The following is a 27,750-nucleotide window of genomic DNA, read 5'->3' as shown; positions in this document are numbered from 1 at the left end:
GTAAATTTTCATGCGTAGCTGGTCGTGAAATAAAAAACGTAACCATTCAAAATTGTGTTGCAAATTTCCCATGTTGCTTGTTCAGAAATTGCCTATCAAAAATGTATATAAGTTGCCATGTGCATGTACAACAGTTGCCGCCGTTGTAAAAAAAAAATGGAACAACAGTTGCCATGTGCATGCCCAGTAAGTTGCCATGTGCATGCCCAGCAAGTTGCCATGTGCATGTACAGCAGTTGACACGTGTTTTTTTTCCTTGTGTTTTTCAGTTTTTATCTATATTGATAATATGAATTCTGCAGTTCCAGACACTGTAGAAAGCAATGAGGATGATGATGATGGCGATGATGGTATTTCAGCTCCTAAGAAGCCAGCGGTCGGCATGAGGTTCGATAATATTGAAGCAGCAAAACAGCACTATGTGGACTACGCGAGATGGAACAGGTTTGGCGTAAGGGTTGATTACCAGAGGCCTATAAAAAGTGGTGAAACAAGCAGAGCTCAGTTTGTGTGCTACAAAGCTGGCAAAAACAAAAAGGGAAAAGAGGACACGCAACGTCCTGAATCGGTTGTTCCAAAGAGGAAGAGAAACATCACAGAAAGGACCGGCTGCCAAGCAAGAATGAAGGTGAAGCTTGACGGTGCAACATATATCATGGAGCATTTTGAGGAAGAACATAACCACCACGTGCTAAAAAAATTCAATCTCGCCAGGTACTTGCGCTCACACCGCCACATGCCGAGGGAGGAGAAGGAGTTTGTGAAACTTCTACATGGTTGCAACCTTCGCACCAGCCAAATGATGCATATCCTATCGACCCTCCATGGCAAGCTGGAAGACTTGTCGTACAGAAGGACAGACATGGCCAACTTCAGAGTGGCGCTTCGCAGAGAGCATTGTGTAATGGACTTGAAATTCACGCTCCAGTATTTCAACAAGCTAAAAAAAGAGGATGATGACTTCTTTTACAGCTTTGAGCTGGCGATGAAGATAGGGCGATAAACTTGTATTGGGTGGATGCACAAGTTAGAAGATCGTACAAGTACTACAGCGACTACATCTCCTTTGACACAACATATTTGACGAATAAATACAACATGCCGTGCGCACCTTTCATCGGGATAAACAACCATGGGCAGTCAGTTCAATTTGGGTGTGGGTTCATGAGAAACGAAGACACCGACAGCTTTGTATGGTTGTTCAAAACATTCTTAGAAGCAATGGATGGGATTGCCCCCGCGAATATCATAACAGACCAAGACTTTGCAATGCGGACCGGGATAGCTAAGGTTTTTCCTGATGCATGTCGCACCAGTGGCACCTGGGATACCACCATTGCGCAACGCGTGGGTCGCCTCGCTTGCTCCCTGCAAGGATGGCACCCCGGGCAGCGCGATGTGAGCTGCCCGGGAAGCCACTAGCCCAGCAGGACTAGCCGGGCTGCGGGGGTTGCCCCGGATGGCAGCGTGAAGGTTCTCGTCAGGGCACCCCCCTGGGAAGGTCACTTGCCGGGGAGGGTGTTTCCTGGCGTAGGTGCTTACAACAGGGTCGGCGCCCAGTGCAAGCAGAGTATTGGCACCACGTGGCCGCTCGGCAGGCTCGTTTTGCGCAGGGCTGCTCAAGGCGTGAAGTATGGCACAAGCAAGCATTAAATGCTCCGACAGAAGGGTGATTCCCTGTCTAGTCAGCCCACAGTGAATGGCTCGTAGTGAATCTTAGGCACGTACTGCCCTAGCTACAGCACTTTGCACCATGGATGCATGCCAGCGCAGCAAGGGCAAGCTGCCTAGGGTCTTTGCTCGACAGTTGTCCCCCATGCACCGAGGCACCTGTGGTATCCCCTTGAGTATAAAAAGAGGACCAGCGCCATCGGTCGGGGGGGGGGGGGTGGTGGTTCGGTTCTTTCTCGATTGCACTCCGGTGGAGTTAGAGTTCGGGTCTTTAGCCGAAAGTAGCAAGTAGCCACTTAGCAGAAAAGGAAGAGAGCGCCTGGGGACTTCCCGGGCAACCTGTAAACACTTGTTCATTGGCTAATACAAACTCAGAAGTAGGACGTAGGGTTTTACACCTCCGGGTGGCCCGAACCTGGGTAAACGGACTTGTGCACCGCAACACTCGTCTTTCGCCTCGCCGGCGATCGCCGGAGCGATCCCCAACGCCCATTGCCGAACCTAAAAGGGGGTGCCTAGCATCCCCGGTGTCTAAGCCTCGAGCTACGACATCTGGTGCGCCAGGTAGGGGGCCGTGCGGAGAGCTCGCCGGTGACCGCCGGCATCATCGTCTACAACTACATCAGCTTCGTCTCCTCTGACGACAGAACTCGTCGCTATGCTTCCCAAGCGGGCTGGTGACTCTCGGATCGACCCGTGTGGTGCCCCAGCGGCACACACGCGATCACACGACGTGCAGCCCACGTCGCAGGGTCAGGAGAACCCTGAGCCCTCCCGGGTGCAGCAGCCGCAGTCACAACTACCGCCTCCGCCTCCACGGCCGTCGATTAACAACCGGCTGAGGGGACCAACGGCTCCCAGCGCTGGAGCTATTCGCGCGAGTCGCCATGACGCCGCCCGCGCCGGCCAGCGAGTCCACTCGCGGGCCGAAGACGCGCAGCGGCAGCTACCCCACGAGCACACCGCGTCGTGTGCGACGCCAACGGGATCTCGCCCTACTCACCCAGGGGCACCGGGGGACAGGGCGGAGGGCAGCTGGTCAGAGAATCGGCAGCCTCCTGCCCAAACCCCGATAGAAGCCATCATCGCCGCGTGTGTCATGGTGCGCTACGAGCCACAGCAAGGCACGCTAGCGCACGAGGCATGGAGTGCGGAGCTGGACGCGCTCCTTGCACTCGCTGCCCAGCAGCCGCAAGGCGAGGGCGCCCCGGCTGGCTCAGGCCGGGGGCAGAACCCGGGACGCGGAGACGCGCCCCGCGTCTTGGGGCACGGAGAGCACCCTCCCCCGCAGGGAGGGCAAGGAGGCGAGGATCCCTTGGGGTCCTCGGACTCGTCAACAACGGTTACGCGGGGTGACGCGCGGGGAATCCTGAACGCCCGCCAGCAAGGAGACCTCCACCAGCGCTTGGAGCGCCGGCGCCGGCGTGAGGCACAACGCTAGCGCCTAGAGGAGCAGGAAGACGCTCCCATGGGCTCCAAGGACGGCTGCGCCGCGTTTACCCGCGAGCTGCGCCGGGTGACATGGCTCCACAAGTTCCGAGCGCCAGCGCTCGGGACATACGATGGGACCGTGAACCCCAAGGTCTTTCTCCTGACCTACACGTTGGGGATGCACGCCATCAACGATGACGACAAGGTCAGGGCCAACTGGTTCCCGATGCTCCTCAAAGGATCAGCGAGGACCTGGTTACTCAACCGGCCCGCAGGGTCCATAGCCTCTTGGGCTGACATACGCGAGCAGTTTGTGAGCACGTTCCAGGTCGGCTACAAGCGCCCGGGAACCATGGCGGAGCTGCACACGGTTGTGCAGAAGCCAGGAGAGACGTTGCGGAGCTTCGTCAACCGCTTCTCCAGTCTCTCCTACTCCATTCCCGAGGCGGAGGCTGCCGCCATCATAAACACCTTCGCCATCAACGTCCGTGACCCTAGGATGCGTGAGAAGCTGAGCACGCACCGGATCCGGACAACGCAAGAGCTCTACGCCTTGGCGCACAAGTGTGCCATGGCCGAGGAAGGGCGCTTGGCGCCCGAACTCGCAGCTAAGGCTGTCGCAGAAGAAATGCTCCCGGAAGCACAGCGGGAAGCAAGTGCTTGCCGTGGAACCGGGGGCTACCTCGAGGCCTGCGAAAAAGGCCTCGTCCGCCGGCAGGTCTGGTGGCAAGCCGGGCGACGCGCCCCGCTGCCCCATCCATGCCAACGCCACCCATGTCACGCAGGATTGCCGCATCCTGTAGGGCATCAAGCAGAGGCGCGAGAAGCGCCACGAGGAGCGCCGATCAGCCGGCACCTGCTTCAACTGCGGGGACATCGGGCATCTCTCCCGCGACTGCCCGAATCACCCTAGAGCTCGAGCAAAGCCTGCCGGCAGGGATGCCGGCAGAGAGGAAGCCTAGGGCGGTCGAGCCCAAGCCCGCACCGGCAGGGAGCGGCCTCCCCTGGGACGAGACAAGGCTCATGCTGAGCAGCAGCGCGGGTCCGACTACAGTGAGGGTGACGAGCCTGGCTTTCAGGAGCCCCGCGGCGTCGCCTGCATCCATGGGGGAGCTTATGCTCTCTCATCCCAAAGCGCGGTGAAGCGCCTCACCAGGGAGGTGTGTGCGCTGTTGCTGGACATGGAGGCGCAGCAGCCGTTGAAGTGGTCGCACGTGCCGATCACTTTCAACTCTGACGATCACCCAGCCCGGCAGCTAGGGTCAGGGGTTGTCCCCTTCATGGTCTCACCGATCATCAACAACATGCCGGTGACCAAGGTGCTGGTGGACAACGGAGCGGGGGTAAACCTCCTGTCCACCAGGTTGGTGGAGAAGCTTCAACTGCCGCTGGAGCAGATGAAGCCCACCGACCCATTCCGGGGGGTAAACCCCAGGATCGTGCACCCTCTGAGGCGCATCACGCTGCCGGTTACCTTCGGGTCCCGGGAGGCGTTCAGAACTGAGCACCTCGTGTTTGATGTGGCTCACACCCCGTTGCCGTACAACGGGATCCTTGGTCGGCCAGCACTGATCAAGTTCATGGCAGCAACCCATTGCGCCTATGGCGTGATGAAGATGCCGTCCCCGTACGGAGTCCTCTCCATCAAGTGCGATCTCAAGGACGCGGCTTGGTGTGTGGGCAAGGTCATCAAGGCCGCCGCCGTAGCCAATTCCGGTGACGAAGGGGTCACCGGAAGCGAAGGCTCGCCGCCGGTTGACTGCCCCGCCGCGAAGAAGGCTCGTGTTACGCCGCAGCAGCTTGCCGGGGGAAGCACAAGCTCGAGCTCATGCCCCGGCAAGGGCCAGAAGCTCAAGGAGGAGGACGCCAAGGTGAAGAAGCTGCCCCACCAGGCCGGTAACGAGGAGCGCATCGTCACCATCGGTGCGAACCTCAATGCCAAATAGGAAAGTGCCCTCATCACTTTCCTCCGAGAGAACGCCGACGTGTTCGCTTGGGAACCATCGGATCTTCCCGGAGTCCCTAGGGAGGTGATTGAGCATCGACTCGCGGTGCGTCCGGATGCCCGCCCCGTCAAGAAGAAGATCCGCCTGCAAGCACAGGAACGCAAGGACTTCATCAAGCAAGAAGTGGACAAGCTCAAGGTTGCGGGGCCTATCAGGAAAGTACTGTACCCCACTTGGTTAGCGAATCCAGTTGAAGTACCCAAGGGGGAAAAAAATTACGCATGTGTGTAGCCTTGACTGATCTTAATCGTGCATGTCCCAAATACCCTTTCCATGTACCCCGCATTGATCGAATAGTAGATTCCACTGCCGGTTGCGATTTGTTGTGTTTTTTGGACGCTTTTTCCGGCTACCATCAAATCAAGATGGCAGTCGAGGATGAGGAGAAAACGGCGTTCATCACCCCGGTTGGCTGCTACTGCTACACGTGCATGCCTTTCGGGTTGAAGAACGCGGGCTCAACATTCCAGCATGCGTTGCGTGAGTGTTTGGGACCCCAGCTAGGCCGAAATGTTGAGGCCTACATGGATGATATCGTCATCAAGTCAAAGCGCGGGGACTCGCTTATTGATGACTTGCAGGAGACATTTGATAACCTCCGCAGGATCAAGCTCAAGTTGAACCCTGAGAAATGCATCTTTGGTGTAGACTCAGGGCAACTTCTGGGCTTCTTGATTTCACACAGGGGGATTCAGGCCAACCCAAAGAAGATAGAAGCTATTGAGAAGATGAAGGCTCCCCACAGGGTGAAGGACGTCCAGCGCCTCAACGGCTGTGTAGCCGCGCTGGGGCGTTTCATTTCAAGGCTGGGCGAACTCGCCTTGCCTTTCTTCAAGGTAATGAAGAAGAACAGCCCAATTGAATGGACCCCCGAGGTTGAGGCAGCGTTCCAGGACCTGAAGTAGTACCTGAAGTCGCCGCCAATCCTCGTCGCCCCCGGGCGGGGCGAGCCGCTGCTGCTCTACCTACCGGCGACTGACCAAGTGGTCAGCTCGGTGCTCGTTGCAGAGAGAGAAGAAGATCTCCCAGGGGCTGGGCTTGTGGGGCAGGGGGCTGAGCCAGCCCCAGCAACCGCCCTCGAGTCGGCGGCGTCAACATCACACAAGCGGCTCATGCAGCACCCTATGAACTTCGTCAGCACGGTGTTGCGTGACGCACGCGTGCGGTACCCGCAAGTACAGAAGCTCTTGCTGAGGATTCTGCTTGCATCACGCAAGCTGCGCCATTACTTCCAGGCGCACCGTGTCACGGTGGTGTCAGGATTCTGCCTCGAGTGGGCCCTCACCAACCGTGAAGCCACCGGGAGGGTGGCCGAGTGGAGGATGGAGTTGTCGGAGTTTGATCTACACTTCACTAACACCAAGAGTATCAAAAGTGCCGCCCTGTCTGATTTCGTTGCAGAGTGGACCTCGACGGGCATAGAAGAAGAGGAGCCGGAGACCAGCCTGCCCGGCAAGCTGGACGAAGGCCATTGGATCATGTACTTCGACGACGCGTTCAGCCTGCAGGGAGCTGGCGCCGGAGTCGTCATCGAGTCACCCACGGGCGACCAGTTGAAATTCGCCATCCAACTCGACTTCCCCAACTCCACCAACAACACAGCTGAGTACGAGGCGTTGCTCGCCGGGTTGCGGGCCGCCATCGCCCTCAATATTAAGCGCCTGGTTGATCTCGGGGATTCCCAACTCGTGATCAACCAGGTTAACAAGGACTACGACTGCCCGCAGATGGCAGCGTATGTGGATGAAGTCCGAAAGCTAGAATGCAAGTTCAAGGGTTTGTGATTCGAGCACATCAAGCGCAAGGATAACTTCGCGGCTGAACTGTCCAAGTGGGCAACAGAGCGCCGGAAAGTCCCGGTGGGAGTGTTCTAGCACAGGCAGACTGCGCCTTCAGTCACTCCCAAGCCGGCTGCCGGGAAAACCCCCCGGCAACCGAAGGAAACCCTGCAACAGCGGAGGTCCATGCTGCCGATGTGGCGGCATGCATGAGTAGGGAAACCCCGCCTTGGGCGGTGGACATCGCCCGCTACCTCAAGGAGGGAGCCCTCCCTGAAGACGACGTTGCCACGGAGCGCGTAGCCCGGTAAGCTAAGATGTACGCTCTGGTAGACGGGGATCTCTACCGGAGGCGTGCAAATGGAGTAAAACTCCTCTGCGTGCCCCTAGACGAAGGGCGCGCACGTCTGGAAGACATACACCAAGGCACATGCTCGCACCATGTGGCCTCCCGGGCTTTGGCCGGCAAGGCTTTTTGGCACGGCTTCCACTGGCCTACAGCATTAGCCGATGCCGAGTAACTAGTCAAGACATGCAAGGCGTGCCAGTTCCATGCAAAGAAGAGTAATCAGCCGGCGCAAGCCCTGCAAGTCATTCCATCCTCCTGGCCATTCGCGGTCTGGGGGCTGGACATTATCGCAAGTTGCTGAGGGCAGTTGGCGGCTATGAGTATTTGCTTGTGACCATCGACAAGTTCTCCAACTGGGTGGAAGTGGAACCAGTGCGGAAGGTGACCGCTCAGGCGGCCATCAAGTTCTTCAAGGGGATCGTGTGCCAGTTTGGTGTGCCTAACGGCATCATCACCGATAATGGCACACAATTTACGAGCGCCGTGTTCCAAGCTTACTGCGAGAACATGGGCACCAAGATCCACTTCTCCTCTGTTGCTCCCCCGAGGAGCAACGGACAGGCGGAGCGAGCCAACGCAGAGGTGTTGCGGGGGCTCAAGACGAAAACCATTGACAAGCTCAAAGGCCACGGAAAGCACTGGGTCAAAGAACTCCAGCCCGTGTTGTGGTCAATCAGGACCACACCTAGACGGGCAACGGGTGAAACTCCTTTCGCCCTTGTCTACGGGGCAGAAGCGGTGTTGCCCCTCGAGCTCAAGCATGGATCCCCTCAGGTACGCGCGTACGGCAAGCATAGCCAACACGAGCAGAGGGTTGACGATCTTAACTTCATCGAAGAACTTCGATGCCGGGCAGCTGTACAAGCTGCACGCTATCAGCAAGGACTCCGCCGTTATCATGACAGGTGGGTCCGTACCCGGGAGCTCGAGGTCGGAGACCTTGTCCTGCGCCGGATACAACGAACGAAGGCCGCGAACAAGTTGGCTCCGCAATGGGAGGGCCCCTTCCGGGTAGTGCAGGTGACCAGGCCGGGGGCTGTCCGGCTGGAAACCGAAGAAGGCTTGCTGCTACAAAACAGTTGGAATCTTGAGCACTCTCGCAAGTTCTACCTGTGAAGCGGTGGAGCCTGACCCATGGGTGATGCTGCTGCAGCATGTCTCTCGAACTAGTGTAGCCGGGCAACCCCTGATTGTAATCCGCTAGTTTCTATGAATAAAGATAAGTGATTTCCTCTGAATTTCAAATTGTCTCGATTATTGCATGTTCTTTCTTCTGTCTCCTGCACTAGGTGCACAGAAGTCTCTTTCCATCCTTGGCTGTGAGCAGGGGGCTGCCGGAGCATCGAAAACAGAAAACCCGTTGCCGGATCACTCCGGCACGGGGTCGTGCCGTTGCCGGGTTCCCCGCAACACGCACCACGCGACAGCAGCGTGCTGACGAAGTACACAATCGTAGCCTGAGGCATCCTTATCCTGCATGTCAGTTCTGTGGGGGTGCATGCCATCCGTGCTCAGCACCGATGGGTGCACTGCCACAGCGTCCTTGTCGCACCCCTCCAGTAGGCGTTCCAAGTACAGAACTGATACGTTCGACATGAGAACAGACAGCTAAGTGCATTATCCTAGACGCCTAGCTTTCTAATACTCAACTCTGGCTCATTGGTGTGCGTCGGGTCTTGCGTGTGACTAGAGTGTTAGAAGGACGTTTGCGGGGGGAGTGCGCTCCTCATGCAGCTTGCGGGTCTGTCCCGGAGGCGCTTGCTTGGGAGTAACTAACCTGCAAGCGGGGTGGCTCGCCACTGCTACTTGGCCCGAGGTTGGCACCGCGGGTCCATCTCGGGTCCCTGGTCTGGTTAAGTGGGTAGTGTGCGAGTCCCCGGCAACACAAAGTGCAACACACGAGGACCGAAAGATCCACCCCGCGAGTCAATTTCAGGAGCAAGTGCCAAGTAGACAAGAAAGCGAGATTTCTAAAAGTAGCAAATGGTTACATGGACTAATAAAACCATAATTGTTCAACGGCGCCAAGCGCGCCACTTGCAGGAAACAAAAGAAAAGCGGAGGCTAACAAGGGACTAAGACGGCTGGTTGCCGGGGGCTTCCGCTGGGGGCTCCGGCTCCGGCTTGCTCTGCATCCGCTCCACCACTTCGTTGACGAACCTGCCCACTGTCTTGGTGTGGGAGGGACCGTCCTCGCTGTCCGACCACGCGTCTAGAGCGTCTCAAAGGGGAAATCGGGGTGGTGGTAGTGCACCCGGGGGAGGATCGTCTTGGCGATCTCCCTTGCGCACGACGCTATCTCCCCGTCGCAGAACTTGGAGATCCACACGTCCAGCACCCTGAGCTTCCCCACCATGTCGGAGAAGAATGGGATCAGGGTGCTGACGTCCGTGCCGTCCACCTTCACGGCCTGCTCGAACCTCGGCAGCAGCTCGCGTACGGCCTGGGCGATCTCGTGTAGCTTCTCGGTCTCCCTCCGCCGCTGCTCCACCAACTTGTCGTGGTTGCCGTGCGCCAGCACCACCGCATGCTTGGCCTTGCGGAGGAGTTCCGTGACCCGCACGATCTCCTTGGCCTTGCCCACATTGTCCTCGCCCATCTTGACGAGTTCGCCCTGGGCGGTGGCCAATTCGGACTCGAGATGGGCGCTCCTTTCCTTGACGGAATTGAGCTCCTTCTCCCGCCGTGCCGATGCTGCTGCCGCGTCCTCCGCGGCCTTGGCCTGCTCCTCCAGCTTCGTGCGCATCGCCTGGAGCTAGGAGGAGTAGCTGCTGACCAGCTCGCTCTTCTCGTTGAGGCGAGCTTGGGCTGTTGCAAGCACCTCCTTGTGCTCCTTGTTGGCCTTCTCCCGCGCCGCGGCCAGCGAGTCCAGTACTTGCTAGTGCTCAGCGTGTTGGGCCTCCAGCTGCACGTGGAGCTCTGCCTCGGGGACGACCGGCGTTACGGCCTCGTCCCTGGCCTGCCGTGCCAGGCGGGTCTCCTCCCTTAGCCGGGAGAGCTCCTGCCGCTCCCTCTCGACATCCTGCCGCACTTCGCCCAGCTGACCTTTCGCGAGCTCGTGGTGGTCCCTCACCTTGTTGAACGAGGTGACGAACGCTAGTTGCTACTCCTTGATGGCGTCGAGGAACTGGTGCCCCCTGATCGTAGATACTTGGGTCCCAGGTGATTGGGTCCCAAGTCGCCCCGGTAAGGATGCCGAGGTCTGGGCTGGAAGTAGCGTCGTTCGAGGACGAGATCCCCGCTGCCATGGTTTGGCCGGGAGGAGCATCGTCCCCTTGCAGGGGAGCCGCCTGCTACTCCCCAACCACGCCTTCCTCCACACCCGCGCCTGTGGGTCGCGGGATTGGTGGAGGGGCCTCGCCCCCAGCAGGGGTCGTCTCCTGCTGAGTGGCCGCGGGACCAGTGCCTTCAGCCTGCCAGGCCGGAGACGCGCCACCGAGCCCCGCTCCAGTAGCGGCGGTGGGCGCCACCACTGTCGTGTCTGGGGCGGCGGAGCTTGGCGCATGAGCCGCCTCCGGCTCGACCCTCAACTCTGCGTCCTCGACGTCGGAGGTGAGGTCAATCACCATATCGTCCGCCCCCGTGGCGGGCACATTGGGACCTGTAACAAAGGCAAAATTAGTACTTCAAACCAAACCGAGGTACCCGGCGACGAGCACAAGAGAGTTTTGGACAGGTACCTTGCGGGACCGCCGCACTTGCGGGAGGAGATTTGTCCCCCTCTGCCCTGGCTTGCCGAGGCGCGTGCGGCTGCTGCAGAGGTGGCCGCTGCCGCTGGCGCCCTGGGTTGCCGCACTAGAGGCGCGTTGTCCTCGTCCTCCGCCTCTGCCTGAGGGAGGACCGTCTGGGCCCCGGCAACGCGGCCAGCCTCGTCGGAGGAGGACTCGTCATTGGGCTAGCTGGAGTCTGATCCCCCCTCACTCTCCTCGGCCACTTGCTTCCTGCAGGCGGCGGGTGGCGAAGGCTGCGGGGCTGAAGCCGGAGAATCGCACATCAGCCCCACTCGTTGCAGGGTGGGTAGCTGCCGATGATGTCGTGGAGGCCCGCGACGCTGGCGTGAAGGGATGGAGCCCTCGGGGGCAGCTCCGTGAATGGAACGTCCTCGTCGGTGATTCCCTTCACCCACTCCTGGATCATCTCCGGTGTCACGCCCACGCTTTGCAGACGCGTGGAGTCGCCAGGCCCCGTGTACATCCACGCGGGGCGGGACCGCAGCTGCAACGGCGCGATGCATCAGCGGATGTAGGTGCGCGCCACATCCAGATCGGTGAACCCCGCTAGCCGCAGGGCCTTGATCTTCTGGATGATGGGAAGGAGTTTCGCGTCTCGGCTGTAGTGGTCCCGCCAGCTGCCGTTACTCGCCGGCAGCTCGGCGGGCGCATGAATGAACTCGTCGGGCTCATCCACGCGAACCCAACACCAGCTCCCGCGCCACTCCTTCTCGATCTTCTTCTCGCTCCGCACGATGAACTCTGACTTCATCTTGTCGCGGGCGCGGAACGAGACCCCCGACGTCATCGCTCCCGACTGCTCGACGCGCGGGTAGAAGTAATGAAGGAACAACGCCACCGATGGCATCACCCTGACGCGCGGGTAGAGAAATTGGAAGACGGCGAGAAGGAAGAGGGAAGTGGGGTAGAGCTGCGCAACCTTAAGCTGGTACGCCGTCATGAGAGCATGGACAAAGAGGGAGTACAGAGGTACGAACCCAGAAAGGATGGAGCGGCCGAACACCCGGAAATCGTTGTCCTGGTGGTCGCCGGCGGCGGGGAAGATGAGCGTCTCACCGTAGTCGTTGAACGAGGTGGCGACGGCGTGCCGGATCTTGTCGACCCCTTCGCCGTTGTAGCCGGGCTTGAAGAAGGCCCGCGTGGCCCTCATCTCCCGGTTCTTCTGGTCCTTCTCCGACAAAGGCTTCTTGGGGGCTTTCTCGCCCTTGTTGACCGCAGAGCTTTTGGAACCCTTCCCTCTCTTGGGGGCCGTGGGCGCCATGGAATGTGGGCTGCGATTAGTAGGATTCAGGGGCGCAAGGAGGAATGGGGATGAGGAGGAAGGACCGGGGGCTAAGTGTTTGCCCCTCAATGCAGCGGTGGGGTTTTATAGCACCCCATCGCTGAGCAACGTTCAAATCCGCACCCTACAGGTGCGTTGGGGATACCTACGCTTTAAGGAGGGGAATGCGGGACGAGGCCTTAACCACCCGCGATTAAGGGGAGGTTAGGGCGGAAATCTTGCCCCCACCACTCTGCTCGTGACGGCGGAGCCCCTGGAGCAGCACATGAACGGGGACCCGAAACGACTCGGGACCCACGCGTCGGTTAAGTGCGTCGCCCGGCTACCGACCAAGGATGACTTCGCCCGGGAATAGGCGTTGCCGGCCCACGCCCGGGGGCTACTGTCACACCAGTGGCACCCGGGGTACCACCATTGCGCAACGCGTGGGTCGCCTCGCTTGCTCCCCGCAAGGACGGCACCCCGGGCAGCACGGTGCGAGCTGCCCGGGAAGCCACCAGCTCGGCAGGACTAGGCGGGCTGCGGGGGTTGCCCCGGATGGCAGCGTGAAGGTTCCCGTCAGGGCGCCCCCTGGGACGGTCACTTGCCAGGGATGGTGTTCCCTGGCATAGGCGCTTACAACAGGGCCGGCGCGCAGTGCAAGCAGAGTATTGGCACCACGTGGCCGCCCGGCAGGCTCGTTTTGCGCAGGGCTGATCAGGGTGTGGAGTATGGCACAAGCAAGCATTAAATTCTCTGATAGAAGGGTGGCTCCCTGTCTAGTCAGCCCACAGTGAGTGGTTCGCAGTGAATCTAAGGCACGTACCGCCCTAGCTACAGCACTTTGCACCATGCATGTATGCCAGCGCAGTAAGGGCAAGCTACATAGGGTCTTTGCTCGACACTTGTCCCCCATGCACCGAGGCACCTGTGGTATCCCCTTGAGGATGAAAGGAGAACCAGCGCCATCGGACGGGGGGGGGGGGGGGGGGTTCGGTTCTTTCTCGATTGCACTCCGGTGGAGTTAGAGTTCAGGTCTTTAGCTGAAAGTATCAAGTAGCCACTTAGCAGAAAAGGAAGAGAGCGCCTGGGGACTCCCCCGGCAACCTGTAAACACTTGATCATTGGCTAATACAAACTCAGAAGCAGAACATAGGGTTTACACCTCCGGGTGGCCCGAACCTGGGTAAACGGACTTGTGCACCGCAACGCTCATCTTTGGCCTCGCCGGCGATCGCCGGAGCGATCCCCAACGCCCACTGATGAACCTAAAAGGGGGTGCCTAGCATCCCCGGTGTCTAAACCTCGGGCTACGACAATGCCAGACACAGGAATTGCTGCTGGCATATTATGAAAAGAGTGCAAGAAAAGCTGGGGGGATTTATGGGCAGGAACCTAGAGCTGCATGCTGATTTTGAGGACTGCATAAACAATAGCTGGACGCTGCAAGAATTTCAGTTGAAGTGGATCGAATGATTGAGAAATATCAAGTTCAAGATAATCAGGATCTAGGTCATTTGTGGGAAAACCGGACAAGTTGGGTGCCTGCTTACTTCACGCTAGACTTTTACCCCTTCTTGCAGTCAACACAACGCAGCGAGGGGTTCAATGCCGTATTGAAGAGATATGTGAGCCCCAGTAATTCAATATACGACTTTGTGCACCAATACACGGTTCTACAGGAAAAGATACTTGGGGCAGAAAGGCAAGCTGAGGCTGAGACGGCGCTGACCGTGCTGAGGAAGTGGGGGTTCAGCCCGATTGAGGAGCAGGTGAAGTTGGTATACACAAGAAGGATGTTTAACAGGTAACTAAAAGTTATGCACAACAAATTTGCATCTCAGATGCTGGATTGTTGCTACAGTTTCATTTTGTCATTAGAGAAAAAAAATAAGTTTCCATGTTCACTTTTCTGTATTTGCCACTTTCACGCTTGTAGAATTGCCACGTATACTTTGTAAACTTTAAACTTGCCAGCCTTGTAATGAATAAAGTTGCTAGTTAGTTGTGCCAGTGGGGAAAAGTTAAAGTTGCCAGTGGGTAGTGTGTGAGTTGCCACATGATTTGACCTGTTGCTGCTATGTAAAAAGTCGTATTAACTTTGATTTGCTGTTAATTGTAGATTTGAGGAAGAACTGCAGATGACCTCCTCATACCACTGCATGCGCACTGGGGTGAACACATATGAGACAATGTCGATGACCGGCAATTCCGGGCAGTACAGCATCAGAACATATAAATTGGCGGTTGACATGGAGTCGGGTATGTACTCTTGTGAATGCTGCAAGTTTGACAGGGACGGCATCGTGTGTTGCCACATTCTGAGAGTTATGCAGCATGAAGGGGTCAGGGTCTTTCCTCAACACTACATTCTGAAAAGGTGGACCTGGAATGCAGATGCCGCACTCGGGCCACACGGCACGTAGCAGCTGAACCTGACACAGCATGAGATGCCAGAGAATTCTAGGAAATTGATGCGCTACGCAACAATGAACAAGGGTTTAGCTGAGATAGCTAAGGACTCTTGTGATGGGCAGGATGCAACAAAGATGGTGGAGAGACACATGAAGGCGATGAGAAGTGAACTGGCTGCAATAGGGAAAGGCAAGAGAAGGATGCGAGAGCAAGAGAATCAATGGGAATGTATAGGAGCGACAGGGCTGTACCGGATGGGTCTGCATCAGGTGCTGCACAAGGATCAACATCAGAAGCGCCACCAGTGGGGTCTGCGATGGGAGCTACAACAGATGGATCTGCTGCGGGTGCTGGAACAGAAGACCATGCAATGGGGGGGCCGAGCGCCGAGTGGGATGTTACAGATGAAGTTTCTGTTGCATCGTCCGGGTGTGCGGTTCAAGACCCGCCAATGACAACAATAAAAGGGAGGCCCAGGGAGAGGCGTTACAAATCGCCCCTGGATATCGAACCAAAAGCACTGAAGAAAAAGGGGCGGTGCAAAATCTGCAGATCTCCTGGGCACGATGCCCAAACATGTCCCGTCGTGTGGGCGTGGAGAATGTTCTTTTGGACCCAAAAAAAATTCCTCTACTTATAACCCTACATGGCATATAGTGTTATGATCTAAAAACATAATTATCAGTACCCGTGTCTTGACATAATGAAGAATGTTTAATTAACGTGCTATTATTTTGGTATTTCCCTGATTTCATTTTGCTGTTGCCGGCCAATTTTCGATATGAGCCGAGATTCATTCCTCGTATTCGAATTTAACGTAAAATTAAATTAAGTAGTGTCTATCACACTGTAGTTGGAGTAATATCATGAGGGCAAATTTTTTTTTTACACTAAGTTGCTAGCCTTACATAACCAAAGTTGCCTCCCTCACAGACTAAAGTTGCCAGCCTAGAGTTGACATATCATAGACTGAAGTTACCAGCCTTACAGAACTAAAGTTGCCACAATCGCATACTAAAGTTGCCATTGTACATATCTAAAAGTTACCATCCCACGAACCTAAAGCTCTCACCATAGCATTTGAACGAATGGTCAACATAGCATTCGCTCCAAGAGAGTAAAATGCAAATGTTCGCTCGTTATAAATCATGCAAAAAACAGTGCAAATTTCAGCACCTAAAAACTGTAAACAAGCGAAAAATCACTTCGGGGTAAAAAGAAAAAAACAGATCATGTATTGGCATCGCTTACCTTATTTTGAGTGCTGCTCGATAAATTCCTTGGTGTTCCTCTTCTCACTAAAGTCCTGATTCGTAATCAACTGGTGGGTGAGAATCTTCCTTGCTTCAACAATATCATCCGGGGCGAGAGCGGGCACAATCCTACCATCCCACTTCTTCATGAATTCGATCATGTAGTAGCCGTAGTCGTCGCTGTGGGGGTGGGGAGGGGGGGACAGAATATAAGGCATGAACAGCACGTTGATGCACAACAACAACAACAAACAAAAAAAATAGGAAAATGGGGGAGAAAAATGAAGTATTCTATAGAGCACTTACATGTTATCTTGCATTGGCACGGCTATGTGCTTAGTAGTGAAATCCTGGATCTGCATCTTGGCGCCAGTGTAATACTCTCGCCATGCACGTTTAATGTGCAGCACCATCTCGCCGGAATGAAGTATCAACTCATCATCTTTAGGTCCATGAAGGGAATCCAGAATCTCAAACTTCCGTTGATTAATATTTAGTGAAATGGAGTACCAATGGCCCTCTTTGTCCTTCTCTGATTCACCCCATAGCTGCAGGAAAGGAAACATAACCTGGAAAACAGAAAAAGAAAAAGATAGTTTGAATTCCAAAGTTGTAAGCATTGTATACCTTCGTGACCTGGTTTTACAATTTAAAAAATAGAAAAAACAACATGAATTGCACTTTTAGAAATATGTAAGTCGCCACCAGTTAACATGTATAAGTTGCCAGGTATGAAAACAAACAAATCTCAAACACAGTAAGAATTTGGTGTCATGAGTACTTACAAGTTTTTTGCGAGTGAGCTTCGACGCGGGGTCCTGACTAAACAATTTATTTATCAGATTGTGGCGGTTTTGCCCCTCGGATAGCTTCCTAGCAACAACATACGGGACCATGACTTTGTCTTCTGAGCATTCAAACCGCTGGATATACTCAATTGCGGCTTCAGCGAGGTTGGTGCCCAGCTTCCCCCTAGGCTTGACACACATAGCAAGCTCACCAAGTTCAACGAATGTTGATTTGCACTGGATTACAATTTTCCGGGATCAGAGCTAGCCAAGAAAAAAGATGGAGCTCAAAATAATAAGTTAAACAAGAACAAAATTAAAATTTGAGAACAATTTCAATGAAAAGAATTTGAGAGAGGGAATAAGGCTGCTTACTTCTTCGTCTTTGATGTCTTCCTGCCTTCGCCGTGCCATTTAAATTTCTGATACAACTCATTCTCGGCGACCGAAACTTTGATTTTAATGTACGGCCCGCGCACGTACTTTGACGGCTGCACAACCCTCTTCGGGATAATTGTTGTCGTTGGAGTGGCACTGCAGTCGACTTTCTTTCCAGCAGATAATTTTTTTATGGGAGTCTCCAAGTTGTCGGGGGTTGGCACAAGTAAAGAAGATAGAAGATAACATTGTCAGCAAGAAAAGTGACAGAAATTGCCAGGAAAAATGCTCTAAAGTTGCCAGGTAGGTAAGGCAATAATTGCCATCTTGAAGTTAAAAGCAATAGTTGACATGGTCTGTAGAGTTGCCAAGGTGTTAACGCGGTAATTGCCTGCAGTGATTATATGCAAATTACCTGCAGGATCACCTGAAGCGGCCGTGTCCCTTTCCTGTGCTTGCCTAGCCGCGTCCTTTTCCCGTGCTTGCCTGTCCATTATATCAAAAGCTTCTTCCGGGGACAGGGATACAGTTGATAGAACAACATCTCCACACTTCATCTTCTTTGAACCTGCAAACAGAAGGAAGTGGTGTGAAATAATTGAACACAGAACTATGAGTTTTGGAAGAAGAAAAAAGTAACATGAGAAAAGTTGCCTGGCATGGAACATGTGAAATGCCTGGCAATTGGGGACCTTGGTCTGTCGCTCGTGGTTGCTGCTGCATCACATACTTGATGTTGATCAGTGCTTGGTGACTGCCGCTTTGCAATAGCACTCCTCCATCCAAGGCCAAGTTTAACAGCGGCTTTTGTTCTTCCACTGGTCTTCGGTGCAGCCGCTTCTTGACCACGATTCTTGAACAGTAGAGAAGCAGGGAACATGCCCGTCCGTAATCCAACCAAACCCTCCACGGCTTCTAGGCCAGTTGGCGAAAGCTCGTCAATCAATTCTCCCTCCCTTGCACCTGCTTGACCCAATTCAGATGCACCCCCTGATTTCAGCGGCAGAGGTCCGAGCCTTGCATGTGGCACAACGGGCTACATGATTTCAACCAGCCTAGATGCTGACCCAACAGCAGGCGACACGATTTCTACCGGCCTTGATGCTGACCCAACAGCAGGCGACACCGCATGAACGGCCCTGCTGCCAGAGGCGGGGACCACTCCAGGGGCAGGCGATGTTACCAGTACAGGCCTGGCGGCCGACCCCACGGGGGCACTCGCCTTGACAGCTTGATGCAGCTTTGACGTTGGAGCATAAACAGTAGGGGCCATCTGCATCCTTGGGATTTGGCACATTGTGATCTGCCTCATTGGGATCTAACAAATTGGGGTGTTCCGCCGTAGCAGCATCAACGGCAGGAGGGGGCACGTTTGGCACATCTGCAATATGCCCAACTGAAGCATCTAGGCCTGAAGACTTGGGGGCGCATGATTTAAGCTGAGAGCGCAGCCTGTCAAAAACAACGTTGGTACTGTGTAGTGAATGGATAACTCTTTCTTTGTCTTTTGCTTGCTCCATAGCACGAGATCGTGCCATCCTAAAACACGTGAAACAAAAACAACAAGTAAACACATGGTTGGCGTGTGAAAAAAATGTGTGAAAACAATAAACATCGTGTGTCCAAATTGGCAGCGAAAAGTGACAACTAATTGACCAGAATTGCCACATGTGCATCTATATATAATTGCCATGTGAAAAAAGGGATCAGTGCAAAAAAAGGAAAGATTGATCTTACTTCTCAGGTATATGAGCTGCGTCGGTCGGATCATCATCTTGTGCCCCGTCCGGGTTTGGGCGGAGACGAGGTGATCTCCTTGAAGGAACTACAAGCTTCGTATTTGCCTTTTTAGTGATAGAAGGGGCTTTGACGGCAGGTGGGTCCATCTCTTCTGCACCACCCTTGGTTGGAGAAAACCGAAGAGACCTCCTTACATGTCTACTACTCTTTGTCGGAACCATTTTTGTAGGTTTGTACAACCGAGAAAACATTTCCATAAAAAATGGCATATAGTTAATTGTCGCACAACGTATAGGGAAACGGGTCAATAGGAAAAAACATACCTCGGTTTCTTACACTTGACGACATCACCATCAGACAACGTCTCGCTCCTGTTTTGGCAAAAAAAAAAAGACAAGCATATGCATTAAAGTTGCCACGGTATGAAAGGTAAGGTTGCCATGGTGATACAATTAAAGTTGCCATGGTATGAAAGGTAAAGTTGCCATGGTGCTGCTATTAAAGTTGCCGTATTATGAAAATAAAGTTGCCATTCAGCAGTTGAAAAAATGTGAGAAGTAAAGTTGCCATGCTCATATCATTTAGATTTGACATGGGATAAAAGGCAAACTTGCCATTCAAATTCAGTTGTACATGAAAAAAAAATGCCATGAACAGGTAGCTAAAGGTAAAGTTGCCATGGTGCTGCTATTAAAGTTGCCATGTTATGAAAATAAAGTTGCCATTCAGCAGTTGAAAAAATGTGAGGAGTAAAGTTGCCATGCTCATATCATTTAGATTTGCCATGGGATAAAAGGCAAATTTGCCATTCAAATTCAGTTGTACATGAAAAAAAAATGCCATGAACAGGTAGCTAAAGGTAAAGTTGCCATGGTGCTGCTATTAAAGTTGCCATTCAGCAGTTGAAAAAATGTGAGAAGTAAAGTTGCCATGCTCATATCATTTAAATTTGCCATGGGATAAAAGGCAAATTTGCAATTCAAATTCAGTGGTACATGAAAAAAAATGCCATGAACAGGTAGCTAACAAGTTGTACCTCTGCCTCTTCAAATTCAGTTCGTCGGCCACAATTCTCGTGATGTCTCGGTGCACATCTATCGGATTCGCCGTGACGCTGGCACCAGTGTCCGTCTCCCCTCCACCACCACAATGTTCGCTGCTGGGTCCATCATTGCGTGGTGCCTCATCGTTGTCCGTGTGCGCACCACGGTCACTGTTATTCCCGCCATTAGCCCCACTACCTTGACCCTCATGATCATCGTCTCCATCCATTCCCACATCTTGATTGTCGCCATCTTGGTTGTGGGGTGGGTCGCCATCGCTGCTGTCACCACCGTCGAGCTCCTGTTCCTCATCGTCGGTATCTGTGTCGCTTGGGTAAGTGAAACCCTCAAACCTGCCCCTAGTAGTGCTAGAGCGTGTGGGCACGCCGCCAGTGACCGTAGCAAAACGGCGCGTCATTTCTTCACTCTCGGGCGGCGTCAGCTCGGTCCACCCCTGCACGAGATTGCCCAGTAGGCAAGTCTACCTGACGCGAACTGACCCACAATAGTTTCGACTTTATTCCGCGTCTACAAAAGAAATGTAGGAAAAAAGCGTGGTGAGCATAACAGTGAAATTAGAAAATTGATGTGAGGCCACAATCTAGATCCGAGAAACACAGAAGGGACTGAATTACACATGAGAATTATAAGAATTAACCTTCGGTGTGATATCAGGGTGGCTATTCATGTCAATCCACCTAGAAAACTTTTCGGGGCCACCAAAATATGTATAATTCACAGCATGGTCACATGCAAGCTAGGGCCAAAAAAGAAAAAAAAAGGATCATAGAAACACATGTCGTAAAAACGCATCAAAAAAGAAAAAGAAAACACTTGCAGTGCCATGTAAAAAAAGAATGGTGGATAGACTGTGGTGGAATAAACATGCAGTTTTCCAAAAGAGCCATCTTCTTTGGTATCTGCTTTCATAACTTCATCAATCAATCTGTTGGTCCATGCAGTGACTCCAAAAGGAGCAGTAGGCACGGATATTTGAAGTTCGCTGATATCCACACTATCAACGTACAACAGCTGCCCATGCAACATGTAAAAAAGGTGAGCAACCTAAATAAGACAATACAAACATAATGAAAGTTGGATCCGTAGAAAAAACAAAATGTCGAGTGGCACACCATGAGGTAAAGACGGCAGCCCTTGTTTAGCTTCTTCTTGGACAAATTCTCATGGAGTTGGTCAAGGACAAACTTGCAGAAGTTATAATTGTGCACATTGGCAATGTCATCCTTGAAGAAGCCAAAAAAAGTGATGTTGTTAGAAATATGAAAACAAATGCTATGAGTTGACACGCGCAAAGACTGTAAATTGACAGCACGTGATCATAAGTTGCCATAACATGTATAAAGGAGTTGCCAACTGAGTACGCTGCATGCTACAGGACTATGAATCGGGTTGCAATTTATGAAAAAATTGCGGGAAAATAAATTTAAGAATTGCCATACACATAACATGTAAACTGCCAGCACAAGTTTCCATAGCATATATAAAAGAGTTGCCATCAAAATGTATAAAATGGTTGCCATAACATCTATATTGCGCATGCTGCGAGATTAAGAAATTGCATACGGACAAAAAAACATACCAAAACAGGATAACACCTATTGCTTATCCTGGTGCTGGTGGTTGGTGCCAATATAGTGCTCATGATGTACAACAGGACGAGCCTCTTGAATCTGTCACCGGATTCCGTCATATTATTCAAGATGGTGTTGACCTGACTGTGGAGTGGTGCTTTGGATAAATCCATGCCAGGGAACGTCTCTGGAGCAAGCTGAGCCTCGATATCCTTATCCACCTTATATGGGACAGGCTCCGTGCCATGTGGGCACCCGAGGGAATTGTATACAGATTCTTCGGTCATTGGGATCCTTCCCCTGCCGGGAATAAGAAGGCCCCTTGTTGCAGGGTCATAACAACCCGCAAGCCAATCAATCGATTTATTGTGAAGCTTAGTGGTATTTATATGGAGGAAAGAAGTAAACTCCATGTTCCTGAAATCCATCTTTTGAGCACCATTAAAGCCCTTGTACAGTTTGGTGAGCCCATATGGGGAAGCCCTGTTCCTTACACCAACATGCTGATACAGATCAAAAACTAGGTGTCAGATAAGTACACTAGATAGCATAAAAAAAGCTTGTCGTCTAGAGTAGAGCCCACTACAAACCTACAAAACGTGCCTTTTAGGTTACATGCCGTACAACGAGTAAGTAATGATACATGGGTTTCTAGTGAGACTTCATTATAACAGATTGCATATAAATTCACAAAAAAAAAAGATATGGAGAGTCCTGTTAAAGAGAATAACAGTTAACATGATGATTCAGTTAGCATGGCTCCCCCTCCCTCCCACAGGGCCAATTCAGATGGCTTTTACACACGCAAAAATAAAAGATGTGCATCATAAAGATGTGTATACAATTTGCCAATAAAAATAAACTCTGCATTACAAAGTTGACGTCAGGTATGTATAAGATTTGCCAAGAAAAATAAAATGTGCCTGATCAAAGTTGCCATCGAGTGTCACTAAGATTTGCCAAAGTCAGCCATCTATGTATAAAATACATAACATATACCTTTAAGTCTTCATCGCCAGAATCAACTTCCCCCCATTTTCTAACCATGGCTCCTGCCACCTCTAGTGATTAGCAACAACTATAAGGCTTAGTGTAATAATACACTTGAATTAAATTACAGAATGGTTCATGAGAATGTAAAAGTTATGGCGCCCCCCTCCCCTTCCCCTTCCCCTCTGGTTGTGCATGGACCGTAAAAAGTTGCCAGAGCTGTCTGTTCTAGATAATGTTATTGGTTTGAGAGAAATCGACCATACACATCACAAAAAGGCCACACATCCACCAAAAATTTGGTCCCACAGCGCACACACATCCCAGATTCAGTACATGAACACGCCCACAGAAACCACGCAAACCAAAATATGGAAATGCCACCATCTTTGTATCACACAATTCCAAGTTCAGAAACCGTCGCACACCCCCCCCCCCCACTTCAGTCCCAAAAACACGTACGGAACCAAACCCCTGGGTGCATAGATCGACAAATCACCAATTTCATCCGTTTTTGAATCCAGTAACCCCCCCCCCCCCCGAATGCCAGTTTCAACGAGAATTACCAAACCACTAAAAGTGAGTGCATAATCAACTCCAGTAATCAACATGCATGACCACTAGTGACCGGATGATGGTCAAAAGCAGAACGAACCCCCTTGCCTAATACACAACGCATGCAGTGAGGGTGGGCTGAGTTCATCAGCTCCCCGTAGCCCCCCGACACTCTCCGTATCCCCCCACCCCAAGCAACAGAAATGGGGGGCTGAGTTCATCAGCTCTCTGTAGCCCCACCCAGCCCCCAAGAGAATCTCGCTTGAGCCCGGCCCCTCCCCAACACCAAGCGACATAAGGACGACAACAGAAACGACTCACGATGCATCAAACAACCACTTCGCTCAATCAACCACCTCGCACAATCAGCCATCAAACGCCATCGAATCCTCTCCCGCCTGCCCCACCCTCACCACGCCGATCTAATCGGTGGAAAACCCTAAAATCGAAGGGAATCGAATAGAAATCGAATCGAATCTGACTCCCAAAACGAAATCGATACTAGTCGCCGCTAGAATCTCGCGAGTCCACTCCCAAAATGTGCCAAAATCTGTTCAAAATCTCGCCCCCTGAAACGGTACCTGGTAACAGTGCCGCTTGATCGGTACAGAAACTCGATTCGCCGGCGGCGGACTGGCGGTTGACGAAGGAGGTGAACACCGGGAGGCGCGCGGAGAGGGATGGGTGCGGGCGAAGTGTACTTGGGTGGTTCCGGTAGATTAATGAGCGACGGGCGGGGGATTGGGGAGTTATGTCAGGCGAAGGGGAGCAGGCGCGGTTACCAATGTTCAAACAAGCAGTTGATGCCACGCTGGCGCTGACGTGGATGCACGGCATGGCCTTGCCACGCGACGAGATCGCGCGTCCCTCCTTCTCCGCATCGGACGAGCGAGCACGCGTCGTGCGAGAAGACGCCAGGGAGAACGTTCACGCAATATAATTTCCATTTATCATATACCAATATTGAACTGCGCAGACAAAGAGATGGGGTGGTTATCCAAGCAAGTTCATGTTCTGATGTGGGTCGGGGTGGCTCGATCTTTCGATGAGATTGATAACTCTTGATTTGGGTAGGAGGTGACGTTGACGATCCGACTACGGCCTAGAAGGCAGCGCCTTAGCAATCGAGACACCAACTCCAGAGGGTTATTGATCATGCGGGGGCACGATCAACCTGACCACGAAGGTCTTTGTTCTTGCAAGCAATCGAAGAGCAAGCAAGAACAAGATAAATAGCGGATGCAATCTGAAATTGCGAATATACTATATCAAACCAATGTCTCGACGAGAGGATAAGTTGGGTTTCCGAAAGCAGTAAACCAGGTGGTCTAACCGACACACGAGATTACACGAAATAGTAGCGATGGCTAACTTTTAACTAAACAAAATCCTAGACTCCTTAGGAGGGCTCATGGGGTATATAAAGGAGGAGGGAGAGATATTTTCGTCCACCTTGAGTAAGGAGGCCGAAATCCAACTCTATCTCTTACTTTCCTAACAAATTACAACTCTTTAGGAAACAGAAAAACAGATATGTCAGCTTGTTTTGTCCTCCACGGTCAGCACGAGTCGAATATCTTGATCGGGCCAGATCCGTTGGAAAGTTATTGTAATTACCTTTCCAACAAGTCCTTTTTTTGCTTGATTTGGACTCCGGATGCGTCCTGGGTGATTAAAACAAATTCGGGTCTCCTGACAGCTCGGACCCGAATCGGATTCAACTTTAATTCGTGATATCTTTCTCTAGCAAGCTCCGAATCATGTGCCGTTTGATTTGTTGGAAAGTAGACTTGATAGGCTTCACTTTGAATCTTCCTTTTCAGGCTATCACACTTCATCTTCACTTTGGACTTGTGAAGTTCAATAAGTTGCGTACATAATAAGATTACACAAGATAGTAGGTCCGCCTCTTTGCAAGTAACATATTGAAAACATTTTTTAATTGAATTCACCTGATTATAATTGTTATTAGATACATCAACAATTAGGGTTCTAATGGTCGTATTCATGGTTAGCATGTCCATATCATGTTCTCTGATGGTATGATCAATGATCCAATTCAGCATGAATCCAACACCTGCTCACAGATCTGAGCTTACCAGATACTGAACCATGGCCAATAAAAATAAGAATGAACAGTAAGCAAACCTCCAACCCTTGACTCATGCATCCACAACCATCACCTCCTGCATTTGAAACCGAAATCAAAGCTATGTAAAGCAGCTAAACAAAGTATAAACAGAACAAAATACTCGAAATTAGAGTGTAAGAGATAAGAATGGAGCCATGTTTTTCGGTCGTAGGATAGTAATCATTCATTAGAAGGTCCACCTTTGCAGATCAATCTGAATTTAAATTTTTTACTATATTATTGGTTATGTAATTTATGATGAAATAAGATAGTAGATTTAAGAGATCTGAAAATTTTTACTCAGCAAATCAACATTAGGTTCGACTTGAATTCGTCAAATATGACCTGCAATGAGGAAGACCTTTCTGTAGTAAAAAAAACTGGAGGGAAGTTGTGCTGCTTAAACAGCTAAAGAATGCATAAAAGTGATAGGGAAAAAGTTTGTCAGGGCTGGGAAGGTCTGATAATAACACCGGTTCCGAACTGCAATTATGTCTCTTCAAGCAAGTATCTGCAAGAAGCTGAGAATTACCGACTAAGGTAATATTTGGAAGTTCAATAATCGAAGAAGATGGGAATAGTTGAGTCACGAAAAGGAACCGCCGGGACCATGCTGAAGCGAGTCAAAGCTGTACAATTCAAACTTCCGGAGAACCACCAACTAATCCAAATCAGAACTGTTGGAGACTAAGTGAATGCCAGACGAAGAAATAAAATCCAGGGACTCAATTATCCAAACTGAGAAGGAAGTGCCAGCCCCATCTTGAAGCGAAATACGACCTTCCGTTGAGCTCTAGAATTCCAATTTTTGGAGAAGCACCAACAAAAATCTAAATCGAAAATATTGTTGTAGACTAAATTGAGGGGCTCATTATCCAAAGAAATTAAATTGAGGGGCTCATTATCCAAAGTTCGAAACACAGAAGGGAATGCCCTTGTGTCGTACCAGTGGCCCATGAGGTCCCACTGAAACAGGACGCGTGGGTCGCGAGTGACAAAGCCCCGTCAGGTTGGCCTCTCGGGGACGGTAGGCTCGGCAAGCCCACCCCAAGGAGACGGTCGTTGGCGAAGGTAGGGCCAAGGGCCGGAACAGGAGAAGCACCCGCTTCGGTGGGTATCCGGGAACTCTAATCCCGGGAAGTGGAAAGAACGCTGCACCAGCAACTGGCCGGGTGCGCTAGCTGGGAAGTGTCTCCCCAGCAACCCGCCCTCGGGCAAGTAGGCGGGGCCCGCAAAACAGTGAAGACAGGACGAGACGGCGGACGCAGTGCATTTAATGCACCGACATGAGTCACGTCGGCAAGGCTAGTCTTGCTCAGCAAGGTTAGAGCGTCTACCCTATGATAAACTTTTTCTACCGTGTACAGTGGCCTGGGCGCTGCATGGCGCCCAACGTGGATCAACAGTAATGTAATTCCTGTGGCAATGACACGCGTGTAGGAAACATGTTGCGCTACATGCATCGGCACCTGTGGTATCCCCTTGTGTATAAAAGAAGGACCAATGCCATCGGTCAACGGGTTCTAGTTCCAGTGGAAGTCATAGTCAGTAGTAGCAAGGAGTATTGCTCCTGTACATAGTCAGTAGTAGCCCGGCTTTCAGGAGCCCCACGACATCGCCTGCATTCACAGCATACGCTCTCACGTCTCACGCTGCCGTGAAGCGGCTTACGCGTGAGGTTTGCGCTCTCCTCCCTAGCGTGGAGGCGCAGCAGCCGTTGAGGTGGTCGCATGTGCCGATCACCTTCAACTCGGACAATCACCCGATTCGTCCCTTGGGGTCAGGGGTACTCCCCCTCGTGGTGTCACCGATCATAAACAATGTGACGGTGACCAAAGTTCTGGTGGACAATGGGGCGAGCCTTAACCTCCTGTCTGCCAAGCTGGTGGAGAAGCTTCAGCTGCCTCTGGAGCAAATGAAGCCCACCGACCCGTTCCGCGGAATCAACCCCGGAGTGGTGCAGCCCATGGGGCGAATCACACTCCCGGTGACCTTCGGGTCTCGGAGACATTTCGGACTGAGCACGTCGTTTTCGACGTAGCTCACACCCTGTTGACGTACAACGGGATTATTGGTCGGCCGGCGCTGATCAAGTTCATGGCAGCAACCCATGGCGCCTACGACGTGATGAAGATGCCGTCAACATACGGTGTACTCTCCATCAAGTGTGACCTGAAGGACACTGCTTGGTGCGTGGGAGAGGTCGTAAAGGCCTCCGCAGTGACGGATCCCGGCGACTATGACATTGCCGGGAACGAGGATCCACTTGCGGGTGAACAACCCTCACAGAAGAAGGCACGAGCCGCTCCCAGACAGGACACCGGGGGCAGCTCCAGCTCCAGCCCGCGCGTTAGCAAGGGTGCGAAGCTGAAGGAGGAGGGCACCAGGGTCAAGAAGGTGCCCCTACATGCCAGCAACGAGGCACGCACCGTCTCCATCGGTGCGAGCCTCGGCGACAAATAGGAAAGCGCCCTCGTCGCCTTCGTATGGGAGAATTCTGACGTGTGCGCTTGGGAGCCGTCAGATCTTCCCGGAGTCCCCAGGGAGGTGATCGAGCATCGGCTGGCGGTGCGGCCAAATGCGCGGCCCGTCAAGCAGAAGGTTCGCCGGCAAGCACAAGAACGCAAAGATTTCATCC

The 27,750-nt window shown here is 52.5% G+C and overlaps 1 pseudogene; it reads left to right on the top strand.

The window, feature by feature from the left end:
* The first annotated feature begins 173 nt into the window (after nucleotides 1-173).
* Nucleotides 174-14,653, top strand: LOC112268653 (annotated as a pseudogene).
* The last annotated feature ends 13,097 nt before the right edge of the window (nucleotides 14,654-27,750 follow it).

Source organism: Brachypodium distachyon, chromosome 4, assembly GCF_000005505.3.
Source record: "Brachypodium distachyon strain Bd21 chromosome 4, Brachypodium_distachyon_v3.0, whole genome shotgun sequence".
Classification (NCBI taxonomy): domain Eukaryota; kingdom Viridiplantae; phylum Streptophyta; class Magnoliopsida; order Poales; family Poaceae; genus Brachypodium; species Brachypodium distachyon.
The sequence above is the reverse complement of the archived record's forward strand: the minus strand, read 5'-3'. Positions and strand labels throughout refer to the sequence as shown.